Source organism: Panthera tigris, chromosome B1 (genome assembly GCF_018350195.1).
Source record: "Panthera tigris isolate Pti1 chromosome B1, P.tigris_Pti1_mat1.1, whole genome shotgun sequence".
NCBI classification, from domain to species: domain Eukaryota; kingdom Metazoa; phylum Chordata; class Mammalia; order Carnivora; family Felidae; genus Panthera; species Panthera tigris.
Window position 1 is genome coordinate 26,674,934 of NC_056663.1, and position 15,260 is coordinate 26,690,193.

Below are 15,260 nucleotides of genomic sequence, written 5' to 3' on the forward strand. Positions count from 1 at the left end.
CAGCTGACGGTCTGCTTAGGGAGCATTTAGATCCCCAGATCTCTTCTTCCACATTGCCCAGCTGAGGGACTATCCCTCCCCACATTGGCACAGGTCAAGAGGTGTCTACCTCTGGGGAGTGTGAAACAGAGAGCCTCTGGACTGGAAGACTCCAGAAGTAGCTGTGGCAAGAACACCACAATAAAAGAGGCGGGTCAAATGGCCATTTACATATCTAATGATGAGATCCTCCCTCCTGGCCCTCTTAGGCTAAGGAAATACTGGAGCCAGGCCTGGACCCTGAGCATGAGATTGGGAGGCCCTTGTCTGAGGAACCTGGCCAGCCCAAAGAGAAATACCTCAGGATAATCTTGGAAAGTCCCCAAGAAAACAACCAGTCAGATCAGTGGTTCAGCACCACCTAGGCACCTGATAAAGATGCAAAATCTTGGGACCCCTGGGTGGCTCAGTCAGTTAAGTGTCGGGCTTTGGCTCAGGTCATGATCTCACAGGTTGTAAGTCCGAGCCCCACATCAGACTCTGTGCTGAAATTGTGTAGCCTGCTTGGGATCTTCTCTCTACTTCTCTCTCTGCTCCTTCCCAGTGAGTGCTCTCGCTCTCTCAAAAATAAATAAATAAACTTAAAAAAAATTTTTTTTCATGCAAATTCTTGCACCCCGCTCCAGACTTAACAGAATCAGAACCACTAGGGGTGGGGCCCTGAAATCTTAAGACCCTCAAGTACACACTGAAGTTGAGAACCGCTGCTCTTTAGCAAATCTCACCGTGGATGCAGTTTCCCTTCCTTATAAACATGGACAGTCAAGGATGGGCATATATCAGAAGAAAGACGGAGATGAAAATAAACTGGAAGAAATAACAGTCTTTGAGGAAAAAGAGTCCATGTGGGAAAACTCCAACTGGGGAAAGAACTAACATGAATACTCTTGGAGAGGTAAGAAAAAAATATTTCATCTGTGAAACAAGAAGAGGTAGCTATTTTTTGAAAGGAGTCCTTTAGGAAACAACAAATATAGGCTTTTGAAAATTTAACAATATGATAGTAGAAATGAAGGATTCAACAAAAAAAAATGAAAAAGTAAAGCCAAAAGACAAAGCAAATAGGAAGAAGAAAGAAAAATCTAAGGATTAGTGTAGGAGAGTCATTGAAAATTGCTGGTCTAGGAAGATGAACATCCAAATAAAAAAAAAAAAATCCAGACGAAGAAGACAGAGAGAGGAAATACTCAATGAAATAACTGACAGATGTTTCCCAGCATTGATGAATATAGATTCCCAGACAGAAAGGGCCCACCTGATGCCAGGCCAGTAGGTAAAAATAGATTCTTATCAAGACACATCATTGTCAGATTTCGGAAGTTGGGAATAAAGAGAAGATCCTAAAGAACTAGACACTCACTAAGTATTAAGAAACAAAACTTCTTGGGGTGCCTGGGTGGCTCAGTCAGGTGCCCATCCGACTCTTCATTCCAGCTCCGTCACAATCTCATGGTTCGTGGGTTCGAGCCCTGCATCAGGCTTTGCACTCACAGCACGTGGAGCCCCCTTGGAATTCTCTCCCTCCCCTCTGTCTGCCCCTCCCCCTACTCACACGTGCACTTTCTCTGTCCCTCTCTCAAAATAAATAAATAAACTTAAAAAGCAAAGAAGAAACAGAATGTCTTTAAACTTCTCAGGAGCAACAGGGGATCTGGAGGACATTGGAGCAAGGTTTCGAGAGCCTTAAGGAGGTGATTTCCAAAGTAGAATTCCGTACCCTGGTAGACAACTGATCAAATGTAGGGAGAGAAAAACCATAACCAAATGTATGAGGGCAGAATAAAGACACTTAAAAACAGGCTACGTTTTCTAAGCTCTTGGGTCAAGATGTTACCTTTTGTAGAAAGAATTGGATAGTGGTCGCTGTCAAAGTACCAACTCTCTTTCACAGACGCTTCTCAGAGAAGTGCGTAAAGCAGGGCCTTTGTGATGAGTGCTGTTTTGTCCCTGTACATCTGTTGTCACCTCTCTTCCATCTGTACCCCACCTGCGACCAGAGAGTTCTCTTCCCTGACGACTTGTCTCTCCAGCCTTCCCCTACATCCTGAAGATAGTCAGCAAACTGTTTTGTTTTCAGTGAGGCTTCATCTGGCTTCAGCTCTGGAAGCCAGGAGGGACATGAAGTAGAAACATGGATGAGGGCAGTAAGGAGGCCAGCCCTGGGGTCTTACCTTAAAGCTGCATTTGAAAAAACAGATTTCATATTACTCCACCTAAAAATTTTCAAGGGGCGCCTGGGTGGCTCAGTTGGTTAAGCGTCCGGCTTCAGCTCAAGTCATGATCTCATGGTTCGGGAGATCGAGCCCTGCTTTGGGCTCTGTGCTGAGAGTGTTGAGCCTGCTTGGGATTCTCTCGCTACCCGCCCCCCCCAGCCCCCGCCTCTGTCCCTCCCTTACTCATGCTTTCTCTCTCTCAAAATAAATAAATAGATAAGCTTTCAAAAATGTATTAAAAATTTTTTTTAAAAATTTTCAAGATGATTTCATTTACTGTAAACAAGGTTAAGAAAATATTAATTGTCCCTATCAAATGTTATTTTTATCATTTGTATTTGGGGTGGATGGAAGAAGTGATGGAGCCTGGGGCTGCGGGCCCTCTCTCACCGCCCCCTGCCCTTATATCCTGGGATGATGGCGGGATCCCAGACGGTTTTCACAATAGGTGACCCTGGAGGCTGTTTGGATGTGCCTTCTTGTTTCCAGAAGTGAATCACCTCAGGTCTGGCCAGTTTGAAGTCTGTCTCGGTGAAACTTCCCCATAGAAGCTGCTCCCATCACCTGCCCGGCAGGGCTCCTTAGAGCCCGATTCCGGCAACACTGTTTTTCAAAGAACCATTCTTTATTAAAGAGATTTATTCAAAGATCCCTAGGTTTCCCAGGGCAGGTATTCTGGGTAATAGCACAGTGACATACTCCTTTCTTTCTCAGCTTCATTGGTCTGAACCTGACCATAGGGCCCAGATCCACTGTCTTTCCAGTGAGCTTCTAGTATAGTGGGGTGGTTGAGAGCCTGAGCCTTGGGGTAAGATAAAAATGGGTTCAAATCCCAGCCCTGCAAGATGTGGCATGGGACAAATTAGTCCATCTCAACCAGTGGTTGTAAGGATCAAGAGAGATCATGTACGCAGGGATTAAGCACATTAAATCCTCAATCAGTGATAGATCATTAATAACATTAACTAAGGACACTGTAAAATTTCCTCCTAGGAAAAAACATTGCAGAAATAGTCCCTCTCAGTTGAGGTATTTAGGAAACGAGACAAGAATCCCTAAAATTCCCTCATTTATATTTTCACCTTCTCCTCTCCTTGCTGTCCCCCCCACCCCCATTGGGCTGGGGTCACATCTACAATCTCAATCAAGTTCAATCTCACCATCAGTTCTAAATACCCCATAGCCTGAATTATAAGAAAACTGGTACATTAGATGGTTCAAGAAAATTTAAAAGAGAAAGTGAGCACTGAGTGTTGTATGTAAGCCATGAACCACGGGAATCTACCCCCAAAACCAAGAGCACACTACACACAGTACGTTAGCCAATTTGACAATACATTATATTAAAAAAACAACAACAACAGCAACAACAATGCAAGGGGGAAAAAAAAGAAAGTGAAACACAACATAAAGCTTCCCCCTTTTTTTCGAAAAGTGTTTCCCTAAGACGTGTCTAGCTTTTGCCAGTAGGTAGAGTGATAATAATGATGGCAGGCAGTGTAAGCTGAGGGCTTTCTACGTGCCAAGGTCTTTCCCAAGTTTATTTTCACAAGTTTTACTAAGATTGTCTTATTTAACCCTCACGGGAATCCTGGGAGAGAAATACATTTGTTATTCTCTTTCTGCAGATTTTAAGAAACCTGGGGCTTGCAGATGCGAACTAACTTAGGAGGAAGCAGACAACTGCTCAGGAAATGGAAGGGTATCCAGACAGCTGGGGTTCCTGAAAGGGTAGCGGTCATCCTCACACAGTAGGGACTGCCACTGACCCCACCTTTCTCACTTGAATGGTTTCTAGGAAAAGTGTGGGTGATAGTTTTCTTCTTAGCTCCATGTAGCTAGCAGAGAACCTTCTATATGCTCAGGGATATTTCTCTATCCTTTGCCTCAATATACAGAGCTGTGGAACAGGAGCTGGTTCGTGGAGACTTTGAGACAGACTGCCAGAGCTCAGTAGGACTCCAACTCAGCTCTGTTCATTTCCCCACTCTCCAAATCCTTCCAAGGAAACAACCGGACCTCAGGTTCTCTTTTCTTCCCCAAAGGTGCTGGACAGCAAAAGCAATTATTCTAGCCCCGCCAGCCACGTTCATGTCCACGTTCATGTTTGGTTGGTTTCCATCAATTTTCAGTTCCTTCTTTGTAAAGTTATTCCCAATGGGTACATCAGGAAGAAGCCTGGACTAGATGATCTTCAAAGTCCCAACTAACTTGGCAAGTCTGTTATTCAATTCAATGTTATATAAAAGATAAAGGTATGCCTCACAAGTTTTAAGAGAATCCAGAAATGCCATTGCATATTAGTGCTTTCTTGGAATCCCTTTCAGGCATTGACAGTTGGCAGGTCACATTTCCACTAGGCTGCGGAGAAATCAGAACGGAAATGACCTTGTGATGGCTGCAATCAGGTCATTTTGTGGTCAGCTGAGAACTCCTTTGTTGCCGTCATCCAGCCCAGCCCTGAAGGGTCCATGCAGACTGGCTGGGGATAGGACCACCCTCAGCGGGAACATTATGTGTGGGGCCTGAACTTAGAAATCAAACCCACTGGGCTTCAAGTCTCAGCTGACTCACATTGTCACCTAACCTCAATTTTTTGTTTTTTTTGTTTTTGGTTTTAATCTGAAACATGGAGGTAATGCCATTCTCTTTGAAAGGGCTATGGTGGGAATGGAATGATCCATGTATGGGCCAGCAGCTGGCGTAATGCCCATCTTGTGATAAATACTGCATCACTGGTAACTGTTAGTTATCCATGGCTAACAGAGTCCAACCTGCCTGTTGTTAAGGCTCCCAGCATCCAGTGCAGGGTGGAGGGGCCACTCTTATGGACCTTGAGACTTGGATTTTATCAGCAGTGACCACCATGGATTTGTAAGAACCAAAATGGGAGTACTTAGAGCTATCCCTACTATCATAAAAAAAATCATAATTAATTCTGTAAAATTAAATGTATCATTAACTTGAGTTGCCTGTTCTTGCCAGTCATAAAGGATTTTTCTGGCAGGCAAAGTTAACCAAGGATGGACCGATTGCTTTAGTGAGGTGAGGGCTCATCACCACGGCAGGTGATGGCTTAAGGGTAGGGCTGTGGACCTCTTGGTTAGAACATAGCACAGGACATGGAAGGACCTGCAAATTGTTTGTGTTGATGACTTTAAGTTTTCTGAGAGCCCAAATGGGCATCACAGGTCTCTAAGCAGCCCTGGAGATTTATCATTTTTGCCTCAGGTTTCTTTGGTCTTGTAGACTACCCATCAAGGAACAGAATCTAGAAATAAACTTTGCAAACCAGCCCCCTCATTGGTTGACTTTCAGGTTTCCTTTGGCGAGTGTTCTTGAAATGTGGTTCCTGTGTATAACTTTATTCATGCAACTCCCCTGATCCTTGCAGAGGATAGTGGATGCTTCCTAAACATCTCTGTAGCTGCAGAGTCAAGGCAAGGGGATGGCGGTGCTGCTTCCAGATAAGAGCCAGCATTTGCAGAGGTGACGTGCTCCGCCTACAGAAGTAATAAAACGTCTGTGCAAGTAGGGGAGAGGCAGGCAAATGCTGCCAGGCCTGTGCGTTTACTGAATCGAGGCCAATCCCTGGCCACAGAGCACGGTATACTTAGATGCTTCGGTTGGACTGCTTGAGTATTGACCTAGTCTTGCAAACTGACACCCTTCAAAGGAGTGAAAAGAAAAAATAAGTTTGGAGGAACATTTACATAGAGGTTTCCCTTGGGTTCCAGCTGCCCAACTGAATTAGCATCAAACCATTGCCCTGGAACAGGGTCATGAGAATTGGTTTTCCTGGCCTCACACAATGAGCACAGTCAACGCTGGTGATGCCTGGTTTTCATTTGGGAGAAATTTACATTCGATCCCACCCTCGCCCCCAAACTTCTTTCCTCCTATCCGCTTGACTCTGTCATTCGAAGACCCAAATATTTGCAACAACGCTTCCACTGTTCTTTCCCCTGCTGGCTTGGCTATAAAATTCCCCTCCCTCAGTCTTTCTTCGTCCCAAGCAAAACCCCCATTCTCGACTTCAGACTGGCATCAATAAGGAGTTTGGAGCAAACGAATTCACACTAACAAGTAAATAGCTGATAAATCCTTGGAGCGATCCTAACACTTTTTGCGAATTCAAGCATCCTGCTTACACACTTTCAGGGTTTAAAAGCTAAGCTCTTGAATGGTGGTGTTTCATTCATTAACACCAACAGCAAAAAGGTTTTATGTCTTGAGACTTCCCTTTCTTGTGCTCCTTAATCTGATAGAAAGGGAATGTTGCATCTGGGAATAGCAGATGATACTGGTAACCCTCAAATATTTGGAGATCCACAGTCAGATTAGATGAGAATCACGGAAACCTCCGTATGGACATACAAGGAAAGCCTTCAGTCCCATACAGGGTCCTTGTGTTCCCAGTTCCTATCCTCGGGCCCTCTGAAACAGGAGATCTCAGGAATGGGCTGATGTGACCTTCCTTTTCTGCCAAATTAGGAGCTTCTCCTGTCCTTCGAGGGTATGGGGGAAAGGAGTAGCCTGTGTTGATGGAATTTTGATATTTGAATAATAAACAGATTATTACCGTTTACTCTGTGTTGTTACTATTCTAAATGCTTCAATCCATTCATTCAACATGGAGTGCTTTCTATGTGCCAATCTAAATGCTCTTCATTCATTTATTTACCCAATGCTTGACCTCTTATGTGTCAAGTATTGTTATAAATACCATTCATTCATTCATTCATTCATCCACCACAAGTATTTACTGAGAACCTCCTGTGTGCCAGGTGCCGATCTATGCTCTATAGCAATGAACCAAACAGAGCCTCTGCCTTCATGGACATGACACTCCATGGGACGTCGCCAGGCAGTGCACAAACAAATGAGAAAAAATACGGTGTGTCTGATGGTATTAATTCTTATGGAGAAAAAGGAAGCAGTTGAAGGGACAGACAGTGCAGGTGGTAGATGTTGCCGTATTTAGCCCTCAGCGGTGAGGTGGCCTTAAATTGTCATTGATAACGATGATGACACCAGCTAAGGTTTGGGGTGTCCATAGAAGTGTCTTGCTGTGAGTTCCGTGCTCACCTAGACTCAACCACGAACTTGCTGTAGTACCTGTGTGAGGAGCAGCAGCAAACTCAAATGCACACTTTTAGGTTTGGTTTAGTTTTTGCTGGATGCACTTTCTTGTTAGCTGTGCGTCTAGGCCCATGAACCAAACTCCTGGACCTCTGAGGGAGACCGGCCTGGAGGAGGGAGAGCGGAGGACGGATGACAGCTGGTGAGCCCCGCTGGAAGGTGCCTGTGCTGAAGTGACCTTGCGGCCATCCCTGGGGCAAGGGGAGAGGGGGCAGAGGGACGTATTCCGCTTTTCTTCCTGTCGCTCGGCTTCGGAGCTCCTTCCCTTCTGGCCTGGCAGGGTGTTCTCCAGCATTTACTCTGTAAGCCCTTTTCAGCTCACTCTCGGTTGCGGCTTACTGGGATTGTGTGTGACAACAGCAATGAATGCATTCCTGTCCTTATCAAAAAGAAGACAGTTAGGTAACTAATAGGGACACCTGAGAGGGATCGGAAGAGCTCCAATGATGTGTGTCCCTGTTTCTCAAGTTTTCCTGGGGCTGGCCTTTCCAGTGGGACAGAGGGCAGGGCTGGACCCCTGGCTGAAGCCTAAGGTGACCTCAGCAAGCCCCTTGTTCTCCTGTTCCTTTGGGAGGTTCTCCATCCTGCTCCTTTGGAGCCGGGGCAAGGCAGGACCACTTAGCATGCAGGTGGCCATTTACACTTTCCAGCCTTGGAAGAGAGAAATCAGCCAGACGGAGGCCTGGGGCCCTCAGCTCTTGTGAGCTGACAACCTGGGATCGGTGAGTTCACTTTGGCGTTGAACTTTTAATTTTTTTTTAATGTTTTTATTTTATTTTTGAGAAGGAGAGAGAGTAAGCAGGGGAGGGGCAGAGAGAGTGGAAGACAGAGAATCCGAAGCAGGCTCCAGGCTCCGAGCTGTCAGCCCAGAGCCCGACGCGGGGCTCGAACTCATGAGCCGTGAGATCATGACCTGAGCCGAAGTCGGATGCTCAACTGACTGAGCCACCCAGGCACCCCGTTGAACTTTCAATCTGAGCATTTTAAGCAGTTCCCAAAGGATCTCCCAGTGGTTACATGAGCATACTGTCTACAACTATTTGTTCAACTATAATCATTTTTCTCTATGCTCCACTTTAATAGCTCTCATGCAAAAGGAAGAGTTGTGGTTATTTTGCCAATCCCATGGTTGAGATGCATCCTCGCCTGGCCAGGCCCCACCCCCCCTCCCCGCCCCAGCTGACAGAGAAACCAAAGCTTGGAGATGTGGCATGACTTCCTCTCCGTCACACAGCCAGGCTTTAGGAAAAATCAGCTCTCCTCACTCTGAGAATTTTTTTCTTGCTACCATGCCCCCCCCAAGGAATGCCTGACTGTTCCGTATTTATTCATTCCAGTGATTAATTAATGGTAGGGCAAAAAGTTCAAGCCACCAGCATCAAAGGCATGAGAGGTGACATGTGCATCCAGGACATTTGACAGGACCGGGGTCATTGGAAGATCTAGTTTCGGAAGAGCTTGTTTAGACAATTAGAAAAACGTGAACCTAACCTTTGTCTGCAATAAGCAGGGTTGGGAGCTGGTAAGCAGAGTGCAAGGGGACGCTTGGTGGCCTGTTTCAGGACAACCTTGCTTCACAAAGTGATGCTTGGAGAGAAATCTGCTGGAAGTAGGGATACATTCCCACTGTCTAGAATTCCTTCATCATGTCTTCTCAAAGATATTGGTTCGGGGTGCCCGGCTGGCTTGGTGATCTCAGGGTTGCAAGTTTGAGCACCACTTTGGCTATAGAGATTATTTAAAAATCTTCTTAAAAATCTTTTAGGGTGTCTGGGTGGCTCAGTCATTTAAGCATCTGACTCTTGATTTCAGCTCAGGTCATGATCTCATGGTTTGTGAGTTTGGGCCCCACACTGAACTCTCCATCGGGCTATGTGCTGACAGTGCAGAGCCTGCTTGGGATTCTCTCTCACGCTCCCTCGCCCTCTGCCCCTTCCCCACTCGTGTACACGCACATGCGCTCTCTCTCTCTCAAAAATAAATAAACTTAAAAAAATAGAAAATAAAAATCTTTAAATAAACAGATACTGGTTCTATGGCAGATTACAAATATTTGGAACTCGTAACCTAAATTTTGTTGCTTTTGCCATGCCCAGAATATCCAAAGCACAAAAATTTTTGTTGAATACTGCAGATGAGCCGTGCTAAACTAATACACTGGTGATACATTTAAATTTTTAAAAACTTGTAACTGATGTATTAAGCTAAAATTAGTAAGTTCAAATGTAACAGGAGTAAATGTATAGCCATGCATTCTGTTTCCAAAAAATCCACTGGGACAAGGGGGAGAATACTTGTTTCAACAGCAATTCAAATGAAAAAGATCTAAGAACTTCAGTTCACAAGTCAGTAGAAACCAAATGTATGAAGCACATATTAAAGAATTGATGTGATACTAGGCTGTTTTGATACTTTCTAGATCAAGTCTGGACATCATTACACTGTGCTCTTAGGTGATTAAACCCCACCTGGAGTATTGGAATTGATAATCAGGTGTCATGTCTTAAGAGGGACATTGATAAGCTAGACTGTGTTCAGAGCACAGAGTGTAGGAGGCTAAAACTATAAATGTCACGACATATGACACCTTAAAAGAATTTAGGATGTTTAGCCAGAAGAAACAACCAAAAGCTACACGAAGATTGATCAGATGATACTTTGAACTTCATACAAATTTTACGACTATGAAGCAACATCCATACTGTACCATCCAAGGACCTGGGATAGTCAAAAGTAGCTTCCAAGCGTGGAAGTTCCTTCTCCCTTCGCCCAAAAACAAGATTTGGGGTATAAATTAGGATATTCTACAAGCCATTGTTCTCCATAAACAAGGGGTATAAATCATCCTTACCCACAAATAAAGATCAGACATCTGTTATTTTCCCCAAGTAATCATGTTCTTGTCAGAAATGTCAGTTAACTCCGTCAACAGATATTTTTTTATCGCCTCAAATCATTAATAGGAATGTTGACTGCAATATAGGCAATAAAATAAATAAATGAATGTTCCTTCTCTTTTGACAATGATTTATTAATACCTACTCATGGAACAGCTTTTTCTCTTTGGGTATAGGCTTTCAATCATGTATGAGTTTACCAAACCGTCGTTCATTCAATGAATACATTTCTACCTGTTTTTAAGAAACTTTATCCAACGCCTGACTCTGTGAATTCCCCTTACGTGCTAGGATAGAAACACTATGAAAAGAGAAAGAGGTTATTATTGCATGATTTGTTTTTGTGGACTCTCAGATCTTTATTTTCTAAGAAGCCTCAGTTCCTCTGTTTAATATTCAATTCTAGAATTTTGCCAGGAAGTAGCAATCCTCCTGTGTCCTTTTTGAAATTTGGGAGATCTCCTTCCCCAAGATGTCTCAGAGATTATGACAAAGGTTCTAGGATCTGCCTCTAAATTCTTCCTGGACGCTGTGAGATCACATCCAGGCCGGGGAGGGCAAAATTCATGTAGTAGAGGCAACTTTGTGGGGGCAGACAGGTCCAGTTGGTGGTTATTGCCCAAGGCGCGACCCTGGCAGGATTCTTAAGCCTTATCCAGGCTCGGCAAGAAGTCCTGCTGTCATGCAATGTCAAGGTCAGTCACTGGCCCCAATGAGAAGCATGGCTGTGTCAGAAGGCTGTATTTCTGATCTGGAGCTAGATGTTTTGCACGATTTCATTACCATCCTAAGCTTTATTTTCCTTATGTGTCTTTGTCTTATTTCATTTTCATTTTAAAGGCTTTTTGCATTAAAGGATAAAATTGAAGAAAAATTGGGGGTGATTCATGACGTTGGCTATTAGCTGCGGGACTTTGAGCAAATTGCTTAACCTTATTTTAAAGTGTTCAACTTAACTTTTTCTTAGGCTAAATTTACACAGTTGTGACTATCTATACTATCTTGGCCCCCTTAGCTTCCCTTTTTGTCAATAGAACCAACCCAATGCACTTACAACTCTTTTAAAAAAAATTTTTTTTTGCCATAGCTTATTTTTCCAGTTTTATTGTGGTATAATTCACATATAACATTGTATTATTCCGAGGTGTACAACATAATGGTTTGATATATGTATATATTGCAAAACGATGACCACTGTAAGTTTAATTAACATCCATCACCTCACAGCGATAACAAATGTCAGCGAGGATGTGGAGAAGACAGAAGCCTCGGGCACTGTTGGTGGGAATGTAAGCTGGTGCGGCCACTGTGGAAAACAGTACGGAGGGTCCTCAAAAAATTAAAAACAGAGCTGCCATATGATCCAGCAATCGCACTTCTGGGTATATACCCAGAGGGAACAACACCACTATCTTGAAGAAATATCTACGCCGCCCCACCCCCCTTCACTGCAGCATTATTTACAAGAGCCGAGATAAGGAAACACCTAAGTATCCATCAATAGATGAATGGATACTTGTTGTTGTTGTTTTGTTTTGTCTTGCTTCGTTTTAATTTGTAAGGTTCCATCCTTTAAAATCTCTCTGGACTCACTCTCACAATGCTGTGCCACCAACCCTTTACTCTAGCTTGGATTTTCACCCCCACCTCCCCCTTTGGTCCGTTTCTGAAACCTTGTGTTGTGTTGTGGTTCCCGGGACATCGTTTGCGGGGAATGGGCGTGGGAGATCCTTGTACTTTCTGCCCTACGGTCTCCGGCCATTCACTGTTCATTCCTATCCTGCCCGTTTTCTGACACCCCAACCTAGGCTGGACAACACAACTTCCTAGAGCCAGAAGGTCAGAGAGTGACATTCAACTTGCAGTGATGCAAGTGAGAGCACTTGAAAACTTGTAAAACCTCTAAATGGCTCCACAAAACAGTCTCAGTCCTAAAATGCAATATATTTTAAGGCAGCATAAATTCAAAAAATGTTTTCAGGGGGAAAAATAGTAAATGTGCATTTGGATTTATAAGGCACCAGATTTCAGAAATACTAAAAATGTTAAAAAAAAAAAAAGTGTGTCTTAAAATTGGAAAACTCAGTGTTACCTGTTAACATTCTGGAAACTTCCTTGTGTGATGGGTTATTGAACAGGCCAGATTTGGTAGGAGGAAATCAGGAAGTAGCTTTGTGTTCCTCCCTCCATGGTCTCCCTCAGGCCCATTCAGTCGGCTCTCCTGTCCCCATGCCTTGGTGGCATCTCTAGCAGATCTTACCATGCCCTGGTCACTTTCAAGCAGTAGAAAGTCCAGCACAATCCAATCAAAACTTTGCTCCCTCCGTTCAGCAGAAGCTTCTCTGTTCTCTCCAGCCCACCACCTGAGCTCAGGTCTGAGACCTGCCCCTCCGGTGCTCTCTCTGCTACTTCTGGTTACTCCAGAGCCAGGGCCAAGGCCAATGCCAGGGAAAAGGGCCTATGGGTTTGTACTTTTCTCAGCTGTGTACTGCTCCCCTCTTACTGCTAATGTGCACACACTGGAAAATTCCCAGGGGATCCTTTTGTAGGTTCATTAGGTACGCCTCCCTACCACTATCACTCCCCTCATCCCCAACCCACTCTATTTCAGATGCACATGGATTTTTCAGGAAAACACTACCGTCCAGTGGGGGCAATGCATTTTTAGATGGCCTCTTAGAATGCCCCTCAGCTCTGCCTCTCTGCAGTTTGCTCCTGGGCTCCCTTCGTCCAAGCTGGTAGCCCTCTTGGCTGTGGTCCTTTTCAAGCCAGGGCATTGCAAGGCATTCCTACCATTGCCCTCTCTCCTCTCCCAGCCACCTGTAGGGGCTTCAGCCAACCCCTACCTTCAGGCCACTTGAGGGAAGAGTCTAATGACCAGCAAACCCAAGGACTGTATTTCACGTTCTCCCAGGAGCCCTCCTGTGTTCGTCCAGCCATAGCACAAGGAAGGCCCCAGAGGTCGGGTAGATCAGCCAGGACCTGGCCAGCAAGTGAGGTGTAAGCACCCCCTTCCTTAAAAGAAAACTCTAATATCCACCAGTGGTTCCCTAGGGTCCCTCCTCGCTTCTCCTAGGAGGCTGCGGGGAGGAAGGGGAGGGGCCCCACCTCCATGTTTACAGGTGGGGAAATGGAGATGTTGTGGGGCCACAAGTGCAAAGAAATCTTCTTCTCTCCTAAGAGCCACAAGCCATATGCATAGGGGGTTGCTGGGTCTGCTCGGGCTCCTGTAAGTTCAAGGTGGATGTGGCCAGCCCCTCTCTTTAGAAAGTAGATAATACTTTCTAAAAGCCTTTGGAGGCTTTGGCAAAAGCAGGACACAGGAGGCGCTCATCCTACCTGTTACACTTGTTTAATTCAATCGGACAAACTTGGGGTGTGCTGCACGCCAGACGTTGAGCTAAAGCCTGGGATTACAAATGTGAGCAAAACACAATCCACCCCCTCAGAGGATCAGAGCTCCTGGTAGAACTCAGAATGGACGAACTAACAGAGAGGAAGCGGGTGGGAGTCTAGGGCGCGGTCTCCGAAGTCTGGGTGCCTGGGTTTGAATCGTGACTTTGCCACGTTCTAGCTGTCTGGCTGTGGGAAAATTGCTTGAACTCTCCACACCTCCATTTCCCCACCTGTAAAATACAGATAATAGTAGTACCTAGTCATTGTGATGCGCAGACACGTTCAAATATAAGTGCATAGAACTGAGCCTAGTGGAACCTAGTGGATTTGTTTGTTTGTTTGTTTGTTTGTTTGTTTTGCATTGAACACAGAACATGTGCTGTCCTGACTGTTCACAAGCTTCAACTCATCGTGGCCTCTGACTCTCCTTCTACTTCCCTTCCAGGTTCAGGCTGCTCCTCTCTGTGTGTTTCTGCCTGTGGTCTCCCTGTAGCCTACGCCCATGTCCTTCGGGTGCCCAGCTCAACGGGACATACTCTACGACCACATGGCTTTCCTTAGAGACTCGCCCCTTGTCTTTGTCACCAGAGCATTTGTTATAACTCTGACTTTCAGAGTACCGTAGGCCCCATGTCCCTTTTAGTGCCTCGCATGGGAACATTTGAGATGCACGTTTCCTCCTTTGAAATCTCCTTTCCAAAAAATAGAAGGAGTTCGTGTAATTGTGTCCAGTGTTCCCTTCCGAACACCCCTAGTACATTCAGTAGTCTTTGTGTGATCCTCACCCACCTGAGAAATCAATGCAGGATAAAAACAGGGCAAAATTTAGCACAATTAGCTTTCTACAAGCTCTCTGACTATAAATGACTTTTCAATTCTCTCATATAGTTTCCTAAGTAGTAACTGTAATAGAATATTAATGTGACCCTCTTCCTGCATTGAAATTTGGGTGAGCCCCCAAAGCTCCAAAGAGGGTGCTAGACCATCTGTGTGGGGCTGGCAAAGGAGTGGTCCAAAACTTGCTCTGCCTGCCACCCACTTCAAGAGTTTCAAAGAGGAGGCCAGGAACTTATTAGGAAGTCGAAGCAGCCAGTAGCAAGGATTAGCTTGAAGACAGTTGTCAGTAGCTGGGCATCCCCACCACCCTGTCCTCACCCTGGCTTGGGAGGAAGAGAAAAGGTATCTTCCCTTCAACCTAAGCAAAGTGAGAGAGACTTCAGATACCACTCAGAGAGCTTCACCTGTGTGGCCCGGAATTGTGTGGGTGTAGACTGATGTCTGCCTTCCATCTGGAAAGCCCAAAGAGAAGGTGGGAGGTTGGAGTTCCTTGCCAGGAAGCCAAGTAAAGAGACAAGATGAAAAGGCAAAGGTACCCTAACGTGGGGTATACCAGGGGCAACGGGCACAGGGGGTGCGTGGCCAACTGGGTACGACTGTGACTTCTTTGAAAGAGCTCGAGTTGGAGAACCCCATGAGGTTAAGCAAGGTGCCGGGGGAAGACCCCCCCAGAGAACCCACAAAAATGCTGCACAGGACGAAGAATCAGCCTGACAGCAGATGATAATGGTGACAA

General features: G+C 45.2%; 1 long non-coding RNA gene across 2 annotated transcripts in view; it reads left to right on the top strand.

Annotated features, from left to right (window-relative positions):
* LOC122237860 overlaps positions 1 to 15,260 on the top strand; it is a 111,696-nt gene that overhangs the window by 80,501 nt on the left and 15,935 nt on the right. Inside the window, exon 6 of one of the 2 annotated variants that reach the window (XR_006216556.1) lies at positions 4,151 to 4,376. The exons of the other annotated variant lie outside the window; for it this stretch is intronic. This is a non-coding gene — a long non-coding RNA (uncharacterized LOC122237860). Of the gene's footprint in view, positions 1 to 4,150; positions 4,377 to 15,260 lie in introns of those variants that run through there. 2 annotated transcript variants of the gene reach the window in all.